The 14,560-nt window shown below is 42.3% G+C and overlaps 1 long non-coding RNA gene across 2 annotated transcripts in view; it reads right to left on the bottom strand.

Moving 5' to 3' along the window:
* Positions 1-304: 304 nt before the first annotated feature.
* Positions 305-14,560, bottom strand: part of LOC125324216 — a 26,844-nt gene continuing 12,588 nt past the window's right edge. Inside the window, exons 2-5 of one of the 2 annotated variants that reach the window (XR_007202867.1) lie at positions 14,073-14,244; positions 12,305-12,522; positions 10,872-11,147; positions 305-6,343 (exon numbers count right to left, since the gene is read on the bottom strand). This is a non-coding gene — a long non-coding RNA (uncharacterized LOC125324216). Of the gene's footprint in view, positions 6,344-8,630; positions 10,074-10,871; positions 11,148-12,304; positions 12,523-14,072; positions 14,245-14,560 lie in introns of those variants that run through there. The other variant, XR_007202868.1, reaches the window with a different exon arrangement.

Here is a 14,560-nt window from a genome sequence, read left to right as displayed (position 1 = left end):
AACACTTTGTGCACCCCCAGCCTCCTCGCTGGTGGGGTGGGGTAGGGAGCAGAAAAGGCCTTGACACTGTGCAAGCACTGCCTGGCAATAATGAAAACATCCCTGTGCTATCAACTCTGTTTCCAGCACAAATCCAAAACAGAGCCCCATACTGGCTACTGAGAGGAAAATTAACTCTCCCCCAGCCAAAAACAGCACAACATTTTGAAGAGGAGTCCTATTTATATAAATATATATGTGTAAATACTATGTGTGTATATATATATATATATATATATATATATATATGAATGGAACACTGCATTCAACATGAAAATGGATAAGTTAACACATGGACAGTGGGGTTGAATGCATCCTGAGCAAGTTTGAAGAGGATGCCATGTTGAGTGGTGCAGTTGACTCACTGGAGGGAAGGGATGGCACCCAGAGGGACCTTGACAGGCTTGAGGGGTGGACCATGCAAACCTCATGAAGTTCAACAAGACCAAGGATGTTTCATCATTCGAATTGCTCAAGGCCAGGCTGGATGGGGCTTTGAGCAATGTGGTCTAGTGGAAGGTGTCCCTTCCCATAGCAGGAAGGCTGGATCCTTGAAGATCCCTTCCAACACAAACCCTTCTATGAACACCAGATGTGTAATACTCTCTCTCCAGTTACCTTTCCTATCCTGAAGAGAGAAAGAAAATCTGAATATAAGGATGCAGAAAGCCAGCTGGAGCTGTGACTTCCCCAGTGCTTTCACCTCCATCCCTGTCCAGGCTGCTGAGGAAGCATGGACTTGCACACCCCGCTGGTGTCCCAGCTCCAGCACAGCAGGCCTGAAGAGCAGGCTGCCAAGGGTTAAAAAACAGGCATAGCCAAAAGAAAAGTGAGGGAGAAATTTATTTGAGCAGAACTGTCTAATGTTTCATAGTATCTTGTTTTTTGTATGGGGGATACTTACAAAGAAGGGGTGAGGGTAAGCAGCAGCTTCATTTCCAAGAGCTGCCTTTTGCTCCAGCTGTTTTTTGGACTTGCCACTGGCAGGATTTGGTCTTGCATACTGTTTTCTCTTTTGATTTTAGCTCACTGTGCCCTGGGGGAGCCTTGGAGAGCTGCATCACTTCCCCCTGCCTGCCTTTATTGCTGGTGTTCTCTGTTTTCCTGCAAATTGTTTGCTCTGCTGCTGCAATGGGTTTTCACACTTTGAATTTCTTTCTAAGGTTTTCAAGGCTGTGATGGCCCCCAGTAAGAGATCCCTGGAAGCAAATGAGTTTGTATCAAACAAATGAGTTTTTATCAATCAAACCTGGACAAAACAAAGTGTAATTAACACTTAAAGTCATCAACAGCTCATAGCAGCGTGGTGGTAAAGCCAGGCTTTTAGTCTTCAGATCATCATAGGGCTTTGCTGTAGGGCTGACCTAACTGAGCCCCCTCACGGAGTACATGGATGCCATCAAGTTGTGTTGACCATGGGAGTCCTCATACCAGCAGTGGGCCCTGCAGCCAGTGCTGTGCTCCTGGCCAGCCCTGCCCCTCGAAAGGCTGGTCACAGAGAAAGGGGCAGGGATGTAAAGGGACAGGGTGCAAGGGAATGATGCCTCCTTTTAGACACACTGTGGACATGTGGGCTGCCTCCCAAGAGAAACACTGGAAATACTTGTTCATAACCTAAGGGAAAGAACTAAAATGGCCGGAGGAAACAGACACCATATTTTATTTAATACCCTGGTGATTAGTGAAACCTCAGGTTTAGAAAGAGAGAAATGCAGGGTCAGCACCTCCGCAGCCTCGCAGAGCTCTGAACAACACTTGCCGCCATACCAGGTAGGAGCACCAGGTGATGTGACATCCCTTTCTCCTCCCACTCTGGCCCTGTGATTCCTGCCCTCACTGCCATCCACCCACTGGCATCACTTCAGTCAGTGTATAGAAATCACGATTTTTTTCCTCCTTTCATTTGTTGCATGACTAGCATATATCCTCATGGAGAGGACATGCTTCTGGAAGGCAACAAAGGTAGGCTTAAGGCATCTCAGATGGGTTTGGACTGAAGGTAGTTGCTGAGTTACTCAGTCAAAGAGATGCAAGAGCGAAACAAGATAATTGAATCCTGGAACTGGCACACGGGGATGCATCCCCACTTTAGGCATCAGCAAGATGGTGCTGAAGTTGAAAAGAAAGGTTTGTGGGTGGCACTGGGTAACAAAATTGAGGTTAGGAGAATCAAACCTTTCACAAATACAAGTCCTAATAGTGGAAAAAAGGGAAGAATGCCTGGTGTGCATTTCAACTGACTATATGGTAGCATAGCCTCTACATTTATTTCTCCTTCAGTTAAGCTTAAGCTTTAGGAGAAACACTTGAAAACATGTAAATAAGAAGTGACAGAATGCAGACCTTGAACACCTACTCTGATAGCCTAAAAGAAGCTTTTAATAGAGGCAAAAGTAATCCTCTGACACAAAGTAAACCTTAGGGAGAAAAAATATGCAAAAGCTGAAATTCAAGAGAGACAGAAAAGGGTATTTCTTTGGGATGGAAAAAAGATCCAGAAATCATACTTGCAATAAAAAAAACCCAAAAGCTCTCAAACCTCCTCCCAAAATTGTGCTATTATTTGCAGTCCCTGAACACCTCCAGCTTCCCTCTCCTGCCATGGGTGAAGTTCTCACTATATGGCCTTCTCTGCAACAAAATTTAAATTACTTAACTATAAATTGCTTTCCAAACAGTAGCACTGTGTATTTTAGTCAAAGTCACTGATGATATTTCTAGGTTTCCTAGAAATGCATTCAGAAAGACTTCTATTGATTTAGACCTTCACACGGATCTATTATTCTCAGCAAAATTCTCCAGGGGGTGAAATTTGTTTTTCAGACCATGCTCATGCCAAACAATCCTGCACCAGTCAGATAGGGCATTTGACAAAAGCAGCTTGGGGAAGATAGAGACATGGAGAAAATAATGTAAGAAAATTGTGTTATTCTGGATGTTTAATTTGATTTTCTTCCTCCTGGTTTCACCCCTAGACCTTTTTCTGGTGCGAGGCTGGAATGAGTAGCTGAGCCTGACTATGGCACAGTAGAGCTGGGAATTATTTTGGCCCCAGCCTTGCAGTGAATCTTGTGCAGGTGTAGAAGTCTGTCTGTATTGATAGACTGATGAATCCATGTAAGGTCAAACCCTCTGCAAGTTGGTGCAGGGAGCCCCTCAGTTACCTGGGAGAGTCCTCAGCTGTTGGAGGAAAGAGTAGAGCTCCAAGGAGCTGCAGGGGACAGAATTACCTACAGAGGAGGGAGCTCTTTGCCAGACTCTGCTGAAGCTGGAGGAGAAGAAAATGGGCTTGCTCAGGACCCACTTGTCTGTTTTTTTGTAAGACTAGTAGGACTGCTCCTGCTTAGGTGCAGATGCATTTTATATTTGGGGTTAATAAAATCCTATTGTCCTTTTATGCTCTGCGTTAAACAAGAGTGCTGAGCGCAGCTCTGTTTTGGGCAGGTTTGATAATGAGACCTCCAGAAATCAAGAATAGGGAATTGCAAAGGATGAAGCTTCTCCTTGGGAAGGTGTCCCTTAGGCAGGGCTCTGTGTCTGTCTAAGTGTTCTGCACTCAGGTATCACCTCTTGGGTCACCAACAGTGACAAAGGGGAGCACAGCTGGGACCAGCACTGCAGCCATGCCTGAAGAACACCCATTTGGCCAGGGTTCACTGAAGGAGGCAAGAGGCAAGAAGCAGGCAAAGCTCTGCAAAGTTTTGGGGTTTGTCTTTGAATATTTTTTTTCCTGTGACTGGGGAAGAGTTGCTCATCAAAGGGAGGCAGATAAAGTAATTTGGTCTCCTGGGTTTCTGGGCTGTACTCTGAACCAGCGCTGTTTAATTTTTTTCAGGGGGTACCACGTAGGTAATTTAATCTCATGCAATCTTCTGCGAAGAAGTGTCCTGTCAGAAAAGTGACATCACTGTCCCTAAACTTACTTTACTTAATCTTTATTTTTTGAAATCTGAGAGACTGGACAACCTTTATTTCTGAGGTTCTTTTTCTGCTTATTAAATATTTCACATGTTCCTTATAACACTTTAGTGTCTGCTTCTTTTTTGTTTGTTTTCTCCTAATTTTGATGTTAAGAAATCGGACAATTTTTATTTCCAGAAAGCTAGAAACACTTGTAAGGTTTAAATAATGAAAATGCATTTCTGTCTAGAGCAGCAATTCCTAGAAGATATAAAAGGCGCGTACCTCCCTATTGAGGAGAAAAGGTCTGTTCAACACACACAAAAAAAAGCCCATTTAGCATTGAGGGAAGTATTTTACTTTTCTGTAAGAGCTTAAAAACTTCTCAAACTTCCTTTAGTTTTCTACCTCCATGCTAAAGTCACTTATTGTTTCTGAAATTAGATTATGCTGTTACTGGAGCTTCTTTATGTGCAACCAGTGCTGTGAGACCTTCATCCTGCTGCATTCTGTGACTAGTTGTTCCCTGAAAAGAAATAGTGAGCAAGTGAGGACAAATGCCTTTATTTGCTCTGTAGTTGTATGAATTACACAATAGGAATGTTACATGGAAAGATTTACACAAAGAGCGGCTGACAGTTTGACGCTGTTAAAGTCAGTGGCAATGCCCCCACCAAGCTACCAAACAGCAAAAATTTCATTTAGAAATTTAAATTACTCTTGACATCTGACCTAACATTGTGAATATGCACCTGTATGGAGAGCCTGTGTGTGAGCAAAAGGAGCATGCCCAGGTGATGTTTTGCATCTATAAGAGAAAAACACTCTGGCATAAGAAGGAGGAGCTTTGTTTTAAACAAAACAGCTGCATAAAAAATATAGAAGAGTAAAGTTGACATCAGTCACAAAAAGCCTTGCAAGAACATGAGGAGTCTGAAAAAATAGCGATGATCATTTCTATGCGATGTATCCAAGCAGAGATATTAACTGGTTTTCAAAAGTATTTTAATTTTGCTTTCTGCCTGGGCAAACTTCATTCACTCACACTATATATACAGGCAGAATTGAAGGCAGAGAATTATGAGGAGAGAAACTACTAGCAAACCCAGCTCTTAAAATAATATATATGATTTAATGCTTAATCTTTTAAAGAAGAGAAATAGAAATAGAGAAAGAGAAATAATTCAAACTTTAAATAGTGATCCAAAAAGGACTAGTCTTCTCGTGGAATGAATTTGGTGACTGTGACTCCATCTCTACATTGTAATCTAGTTATAATAGTGAAACAAGCATATTTATCAGACAGAGTTCAGGGTGGAATTTGAAATCACTAAGTTGTGTTTGTCCATGGGGGTCTGCATGGTAGATGAGGTTTTCTGAAAATCTACTCAAATATGCACAGTATTTTAAAAGCAATATGAATGATGGACACTCCATGGAGTTCCTTTTTTCCCCTTATTAACCACAAAATAAAGTTAATTTTGACCAGGTACATTCATGAAATTAATTTCAACAAGAGCACAGGACAGATGATCTAGACAGGCCATCTGTATTCATGTGAGATGGTTCTGAGGAAATTTCTCCAAACGTATTTCAGGATTTATCCTGAGCAACCTCTGAACTGTTAATGACCATTTCTGAAAATTGCAGGTGGACAGGGAGTTTTTTACTGTGAAAAGTAAAACAAAATCTATATTTAGAGCAAGGCTAGAAATAAATCTACAGGACATACAGTGATGGATGAGTTTAACTTCAGTACCTGGAAATGCTCTCACTGAGCAGTCACTTAATAACCACCAAAACAGAAAATATACAGGTTTTTTAAGAGGAAATCACATGATACCATCCTAAAAAATATCTAAAACATGGATAGAAACCTAGAAAAACCTTTAGGAACCACAGACAGAATTTATATTGACTGTACCACAGCTTTTGACAATCCCACACAATGTTATCAGAAGCAAGCTGAAGAAAAATGATTCAGATAAAATTATGAGGTGTATGTACAACTGATTGCAAATTACTGTTTGAGTTTGTCATTCAGTGTGTTCCTTAAATGTGATGAGTCAAGAGGTAGGGCCCTGTAGAAGTTTGTCCTGATGTGTTCGTTCTTTTCTGCTACAGAAAAGGATCCAGAAGGTGACAATAGATTGCAATTGGAAGTGCTAAATATAGTGCTGCTGCAAGACATTCAAATGCCCTTCTGGGATGCAATAACAGGTATAAAATATAGGAACTTGTTCTTTTCCTCAGCTTGGCATTAGTGACCTCAGCTGGAAAACTGTGTCCATTTTTGGGCTAGGTATTTTTAGAAGAATGTATCTCCATGAATCACAGAGCTCGGAGGTGAGCAACATGAATCCTGAGGCATGTGACTTCTTGGGAATGGCTGAAAGAATTGAACCTGTTGGCCAGAAGGAAGACAAGGATGATATGAATCTTCACATGCATGGAATATATACTTTTTCTCCAAAATCAGCAGGAAAACAAGTAATCTCATTTGCTGAGGAAAGGTAATTCAGATTAGACGTTGTCCTTTTAATTGAAAGAGCAGTTGAGCATCGATTACCACAGAGGTGACTGGCATCCTCTACACCAAATGTTTTTAAGAGCAGCTGAGGATGCTTCTGTTCAATTTTGCCTCAAGGGTGGGGATAGACTAAATCAGGGATGCTTGTTCTGATGACTGTACCTAGATTGCTCAGATAATTTGCCCAGTGTGTTGCCAGCCAGAAGCCAGAGAGACCTGGCTGACCCTGTGGGGATGGCAGCCTCTGACCAGCTCACAGTTGCATAGAAAGGTTTCTGATACAGTGGGTGAATGTCATCTTTCCTCACCAAGGAAGAACCAGAGCCATTTAAGAAGGGTGATGGTTGGGAGCGGGCTGTGGCCAGTGCTGTTTGTCTGCTCAGAGCTCATTCTCTCCTCAAGTCCAAGGATCACCTTGAAAACGAAGGAGCCAAGAACAAGTTGTATGAATTACAAAGGTGGCAGCAGGATACACCCAAATCTGCCAAAAGGAGGTGACGGATCAGATGTTCCTGGTCTCAAGATACCTATATTGAGATCTTGGGATACCTGGTGGCCCATGAACCTGGAGCTCAGTTGTCCATAACTGGCTACAGAATTGAGATGAAGTTATGCCCCACTAGCTAAAAACATGTGGGAATCACTAGACGAAATGATTCTTGAGGTCATTTTCAACCTTACACTGCCGAGATTTCTATGAAGTAGTGGAATAATTTCACTCCTCTTTGGAATAACAGCAGGACTAAATATGGAAGAACAAAAAATAGATTAAAAAATGGTGCAGTTCTAGTATCCACTATTGATAGAGCAAGTTCATGAGACTTTTCTTTTTATACTATACATAACAGAATACCAGTGCAGATTTGGAAGAGCTGGTGTGTTAAACTATGCCATTTGAGAATAATACCCTATCTCATCTTTAGCGAAAATTCAGGCAAATAGATGAACCATGTTAGCTGGGTTACTTGAGAATTACAAACAGTAATTTGAGAGGACAGTTGTGACAGATACAACTTTGCCTTGTTTTCACACAAAGGATGAAATGCTTTTTTCTTCTCAAATGCCAAAACTTGTTAAGGATTTCTGAAAGAATAGTATTCCTTATAACATAAAGTTCCACCTGCCAGGGATAAAAAAAAGAAAGTTTCTGCATATGGTATCTGTTACGATCTGGTTTAAGCCCAGAAAAGCAAAGAAAGCTAAGTCTCTGTGCATAAACTGGAAAGAACTTAGAAGGTTCAAAGTACTCCCAGAAGCGAGACTAAAACCAAATGAGGTTAGATGTTGATGCCAAAAAATTGATGTATTTTACTTAATAGTGGGCAAATAGAAGGAAAGAGAAAGAAAGAAAGAAAGAAAGAAAGAAAGAAAGAAAGAAAGAAAGAAAGAAAGAAAGAAAAAGAAAGAAAGAAAGAAAGAAAGAAAGAAAGAAAGAAAGAAAGAAAGAAAGAAAGAAAGAAAGAAAGAAAGAAAGAAAGAAAGAAAGAAAGAAAAAGAAAAAAGAAAGAAAGAAATAGAAAAAGAAGTGTGCGTGGGGGGACAGGAACAGGTGATAGGGGTTAGATGGAAGCACATCATCCATCCAAGGGTCCCAATGATGTCTCGTTGTTCCCCTCCATCTGGTCTGCTGGTGGTGAGGATCCCCTGTCACTGCCGTGGCCAATCACACCACACACCAAAGAATACAGAATCCCACAGATTAATACACGCTTCGGGCCAGGTGGGAACGCCCACGTGCCTCTCTTACAGGGGCCAGCTTGACACACTGTCCCTTGCAACACTGAGGGTCTGTTGCATCATCTCTGGGGCTCTGGTGCAGGGTCTGGGGACCCCTTTGAGGGAGGCCCCTTTGATGGGCAGTGTCACGCCCTTCTGCTGTGGATAAGCTTCCCCCCCCTGCCCCGTGTGAGGACCCCTCAGCTGGGCTCCTCTGCACAGTGGAGGATGGGCAGTCACTGACCCTCTGACCAGAGGCTTTTCCAAGACACCCAAAGGCTCTCCTCCCCCCAGTTTTTTTTGGTGTAGGGGATCTGTGCAAGCCTGGCAGCTGATAGCCCTGGGGCTGCGGTCTCCACCTTGGAGGTGTTAAGCCTGTGCTCCTTGAATATCCCCAGCCCTGAGTTGTTACTTTATCTTATCTTCATCATCGAGCGGTGTAAGGCCTCAGTCAGGGTGGTGTGGTAGGCTTCTCTGCAGTTTTTATAATACAGTTTTAAAAGTCCTTCATGAAAATGTTTAAGTCATAAACTATAATATTTCAGTCTCTGACAGTATCTCAGTGATATGTACTGAATTTCAAGCTGCAGGGCAAGAAATCTGTGTGGAAATACCTAATTTTCATGCTTTGGGACTTCATATCTCTGAAAGCTTTGGTATCATTACACTGGCACATGGGGTTGGATGAGGGTATATTTTTATTTGGGTCCTGCTTCTTGTGCTTATCAGAGAAGTCCCCTAGCATACCAATATGTGGCACAGACCTGGGCCCTGAAGGAGGGACTGATCTGTCTGACAATATGCCCCGAGTGCCATCTAAAGTTACAGCCCTACTTGCAAACCCTGCAGAGCACAGCAGGGGTGGCCCATCCCTAACACAGGATTGTGTTTTCATCCAGCCCCAATAAATTGCAGTAAGTGCTACCACATTTCTGTATACAGTCGTCACACTTAAAAAGATAAGAAATCAAAGTGTTTGAACATGGTGCACGGGAGTGTAAGCTGTTTACATAATCACTGTTTACATTCTGTGAGAGGTGACAAAATCATCATGAAAAAATTTGTCAGTTTTGATAAAGACCATATCAGTAAACAGCAGATTAAGCAGGACACAGAGAGCCTTACAGACCAATTACACATAATTTGCCATGGACATGGTTTGAGAAGGAAGTGCACATGATGACTTAGAGAAAATTGCTTAGCTTGGCTGCATCCTTATTAACAAAACAAAAGTGCCTGAGGGAAAATTGTCCTTGGAAAAATAACTCCTGGGAATAATAGCATGTCCTCATCCTTTTCCTTGTGATGAAGAAGAGCCTTTTCCTCCCATTCCCCGCCCTCTGAAGCTATCCTGAGCCTTTTCATGTTTACCTGACCTATGATTGCCCACAGCTTCCAGAACATGTCCTCTCACCCTTGGAAAGCCAGAATCTACATCACTAAACTGTCACAGGACTTCAGCAGCTCTTTTGGGGGGAACTGTGCAGGAATTTCCTCCTACATTACATCCCAGGTACCACAGATCTGGGAGATTGTGACTGCTCTCCCATCTCTGATCTGCTCTTTCATCCAATGAGCATTTCTTCATCCTGACCAAAGTATTAGTCCCGCTTTTCCTGCACTCATGCATCAACTGCAAGCACAAAGGCAAATTAAATCACCAGGGAAGTGAGTGTATGAGCCTACCAGCAGCCTACAGAAAGTGTCTCTGCTGCTGTATTTTATCCCAGCTTTTCATGAAAGATGTTCCACCACACCTTCTGTGATGATCCCATGGGGAATTTGTTGATCATATTTCAGAGTGACAGTCATCTTACAACAAGTTTTCAAAATCAGAACATAGTGAGGAGGAGAAAGGTGGTGACTTGTTTTCCATAGTTTTCAGGTACTGAAAAGAGAAATTTGGAAAACTTTTATAATTCCATTAAATTAACACAAATATTAAGGATAGATTGTCAAAAATCATGCCTAAGGAAGACTGAATTAATCTTTCCTAAAGATATTAACTATGATCTATTGGCCTATCGGTTTACAATCTTTAAAATTAGTAACAAAAGAATAGGCTAGGAATAGGAAAAGAATCTTTTAAGGAATACTTAGATGAACTGAAATTCCTCAAACTGCTTTTCCTATGGCAAAATCCCAGAAATCACTGAACATTTTGTGACTTTATGAGGAAAGAGCAAAAGTCTAAGGAAAAAGTGCATGAGCAAGAACAATCCTGAGAAACACAACCATATGATCACCTTAGAAAGGAATAGGATTATGTACAGAACACCTGGCTATGAAAGAGTACCATAGAAATGGGCCTATAACAGATAACAAAAAGAATCTAACTCTTCCGAGTATCATATGGAAGGCATGGATGCCAAACAATGTCCTTCACATGGCACTGATAAGATCTTGATCAGAGCAATACTTCTTGTATTGGAGTCCATGTTTTAAGAAATACACAGAGGCAGTGAAAAGACCTTCATTTACTATGAATTAAAAAAAATAATTTCTAACAAAAAAAAAAAGGTTTTTGTAGAAAAGCAGATATGAAGGGGAGATATTTGTGCTAGTTATCTAAAATGTTGCTATAAACATGAAAGTGGTCAGCTATTTTCCATTTGCAAGGAGACAGTAACCTATGAACATACAGTAGCAGTAAGGCTTATGTTAAATATCAAGAGAACTTTCTTACCATGCAGTTAAGTACTGCATCAGGAGATGGATGGATTTTCATCATGGGAAGTTAAGAAGATTGCTCCTGGCTTGAGACCAGTGGTTGGTCTACATTTCCTTTTGTGTCTGGCATCTTTACAGTTTGTTTCTTCCTAGCACATACCTTGATTTTTAAAGCAATTCAGTTTGTGCCACATTCAAATTCCAGCTGCAAGCTCTTTGTTTTGTTGGCCATATGCTTTCAAGTGCAGAGCAGTGTGCTGTGCTTGACAAGCAGGAAGGCTCCAGGGACATCCTGCTGGGACAGAGAAGAAATACTGGGAAGGTGAATGAACAGGGAAGGAGCAATATATTATCTCTGTGGCTTGGTGGCAGTGCTACAGATACCACCAACACAGAGCCCATTCCTCAGTGCCGCTACGCCCAGCTGATCTCGAGCTGAGTGTGCGAGCTCAGTGCAAGGGTACTGCATAACTTTTGTATTTATGGTATTGTGGCCACTGCTAGGGTTCAATGAGAATTTCGGTGTGGGAGAAGATGCCATGAACAGATGGAAAGGCAGCAGTAATCCACAGACATATTGACAAGGCATGCAGGCCAACTGGGTGCTGACCAAGACCAGCTGTCCCTTCTTTTTCATCTAGAGTATTTGAGAGGAAAAAAGAGGCAGAGTTTCAAGTAACACTCCCAGCCCATAAGTTTCTGCTTGGTGTTGATATAGTGTGACTCTTTTTTCACAGCCTGTCTTATCCATGACAAGGATGGCATCTTCACTACCTTAGAAGCATCACCATTCACAGTCTGCACCAGGAGGCAGCAAACTCCTCTTTCTTTTAGGTATTGGATCTGTACAGGCAAGCCTGTCTAGAGGAGAAAAATGTGAGCTTGATGGAGATGATTTGAAAGGTGCCTGCTTTTCCCTAGCCCTAGTAAATCCTCAGCTGTTTTGGGACTGTAGGGTTATTGGACAGAGATCACACCTTCGTATGTGCCTTTTGCATGTTGCTGCCTAATGTCTCCCAGGATCTGATACAATTACTTATAAAACACATATAAGAGTATATGGTAAAGAGATATCTGAGTTTTGCCATCTAGCTCCCCAAACTTCATGGAGGTGTGGGGAGGCGGGTGTACACTCTAGGTCTTTGAAAAGATGTGACAGTTTCCAACTGCTCAAACACTACAGTGCCATAAATCACTCAGAGTTGCCATAAACCACTTATCACCTCAAAGGTACATCCTCAATATTCATTTTCAAAATACATCTCTATAAAAAACAGAGCAGTGTCAGCCAGTTTTTTCTGTATGGTAAGGGCCAACCCAGAATTAAATATTATGTTATCAAATCTCGCCAAGACAAGAAACTTTCCTATCTGCGGGTTCACAATATGAGGTGTCACCTGGCTGCCTTGAAAGAGAGCTTGAGAGCCTTGTCATATAATACCCACTTACCATGGTGATTGCAAGCTGTCTCAGTGCTACTGCTGTCAGCCCAGATCCGGTTTTGAACAGTGAGATAGAAGATAACAGACTCATGCAGCGCTGATTTAGTGTTCAGGTAGGCAGGATCATGCTTGCTGAGAAGTTTGCTTGCATCTAGCAGTGCTGATTTAAGTCCATGCTTGGTTCTGCCAAAACTATTCATTCTGTCAATAAAGCCTCAAGTAGGTCTGAAACATAAAGATGCGTGAGGTTCCTTTATGATTTCAAGAGAATCTGGAGCAGAATCTTTGACTTCTCAAGAACAAAAACCAAGCTAAACCAAGCCAAACCAAACCAAGATACAAATCATCAACTTGAGGTCCTCAGAAAAAAATCACATAATGGTGAAAGAAAACATGTTCTTCATGAAGAGCTCCATAGAGTATCCTGAAACTGTTCCTCTTTTGAGGGCATTTCAGTAAGTTGCTCTTTGAGACCCAAAGAAAAATTTGTATGCCTCAACACTCGTCTGCTTGGGTTCTTTTTTACTGTATCATGTAGTCTACTAAAAGATACATCTCCTTACAAGCTCACTTGACTTTTGCTAGGACACTGGTGCTACAACAACATTACCTCATTAATATAACATTACATGACAAACAAAAGATGGAATAAAACATTCAACTCTCTTCATATGAAGACCAAGGGTCAAGTAGCCTTTTTCAACCATACAGCTTTTAACTTTCATCTCTTTATACCCAGGGCCTACTCAAAATATAAGCAAACTGAGTAGGTACCCGCGCACAAGGAGAGATCAGGGGCTTCTGATACAAGTTATGTGAACACAGGGGAGGGCTGGCAAACAGCATGAGAATGGTCCTCTTTAATATTATCCAAAACGGCAAATTTAAAAGAAGATTAAGAGTTTGCATTTCTGCTAATATTCTTGTAAGCTGGTGGGGAGAACAGGGAGGGACATTGAGGGGATGGGTTCTGCATGAATTTGTCTAGGTTGAAAAGCAAATAAACACTTTAATTTTTGTGTAACTATATTGCCCCTGAGGGTTGTCTCTGGACATCATGTTTTGCTCAGCCCCATGAACCTTTGCCACTCGAACAAATGCTGTAGTTGTGAGATGTTGTGGAGATGATGTTGTGAGATGTTGAGAGGCACAAGAGCCCTCTGCAGTCCCTTGGAGGAGAGAGGCCTGAGGGCAAAAAGACTTTCCCCAGAGATAAGCAACCTTCCTCTGGGTCATGGTGACAAAATGAACCACCCCCAGCATGCCTTGTTTCTTTATGGTGACAGCCTGTACCCAGTTGGCTAGTTGGTTTCTACCCCACCCCTTGCTTTTCTCATAAAAAGCCCCTGTTTCTGCCCCTGAGCAGGGAGATTTTGTCCCTGGCCTTCCCTTCATGGGGGCTGCTGGACCATAAAAGCTACCTCTGTGGAATTGCCATACGAGGCTCCTGTCTCTCTGTCCCCAAGTTCACCTTGGGTGATTTCACAAAGAGCTGAATCACAGGAGCTGGAATCACTTGTAGCAGAGAAGTTGCTACACTTGCTGAAATCCCCTGCTGCCCAGGGAGGCCTGCCACCGCCCCTGGAAGAGTTGTTCTTTGCAGGACGCTCTCTCTAGGAAGGTCGCGGCACCCCGGTGCTGACCAGCATCGGACCCCCTGTGCTAAGATGTCACCTGGAATGTGGCTCAGTGCCAACAAGAAGGTCACTGGCACAGGTTTCAGATGTGTTTGCTGTCAGCAGATGTTTGGTGAGAGCATTGATTTCTATCCATACCTGTGCCTGCAGGACCTCCTCTGAGCAGGTTGCTTGTACATCCATTTCCTGCCTCTTCCAGTCCTCATCACCAAAGCCCATGTCACAGAAGGATAATTAAATCTTTTCCATTCTGGACTCAGCTCTGCACTTCAAACTTACTTCGCCTTGTGTATAACAGGTTTATTTTCATCTAAAACAAAAATATTTAGTTTTGTGATGGCTTCCATCAAGCTGTGCTTAGCCCTGTTCACTCTGCACATCCACCTCACACTGTGTCACACCATGTCATGCCTGCCTCACCCTGCTCTTTCCCTACATGGCATTTCAGGGCTCTGGGAGGCAGGTGTGACACCTTGCTCATACCAACCACCCATGACCACAGAAGTCCAAATGGGCATTTGCAGCTCTTTTTTCCAGGAATCTGTCACTGGTTACTATAGTGATAAACAAGTTGGCTTATTAGGAAAAGGAACAAAGAACAGAGAAAATTATTTCAAAATGGCCTA

The sequence above is a fragment of the Corvus hawaiiensis genome, chromosome 3 (assembly GCF_020740725.1).
Source record: "Corvus hawaiiensis isolate bCorHaw1 chromosome 3, bCorHaw1.pri.cur, whole genome shotgun sequence".
NCBI classification, from domain to species: Eukaryota; Metazoa; Chordata; class Aves; order Passeriformes; family Corvidae; genus Corvus; species Corvus hawaiiensis.
This window is presented reverse-complemented; position numbering and strand designations above follow the sequence as displayed.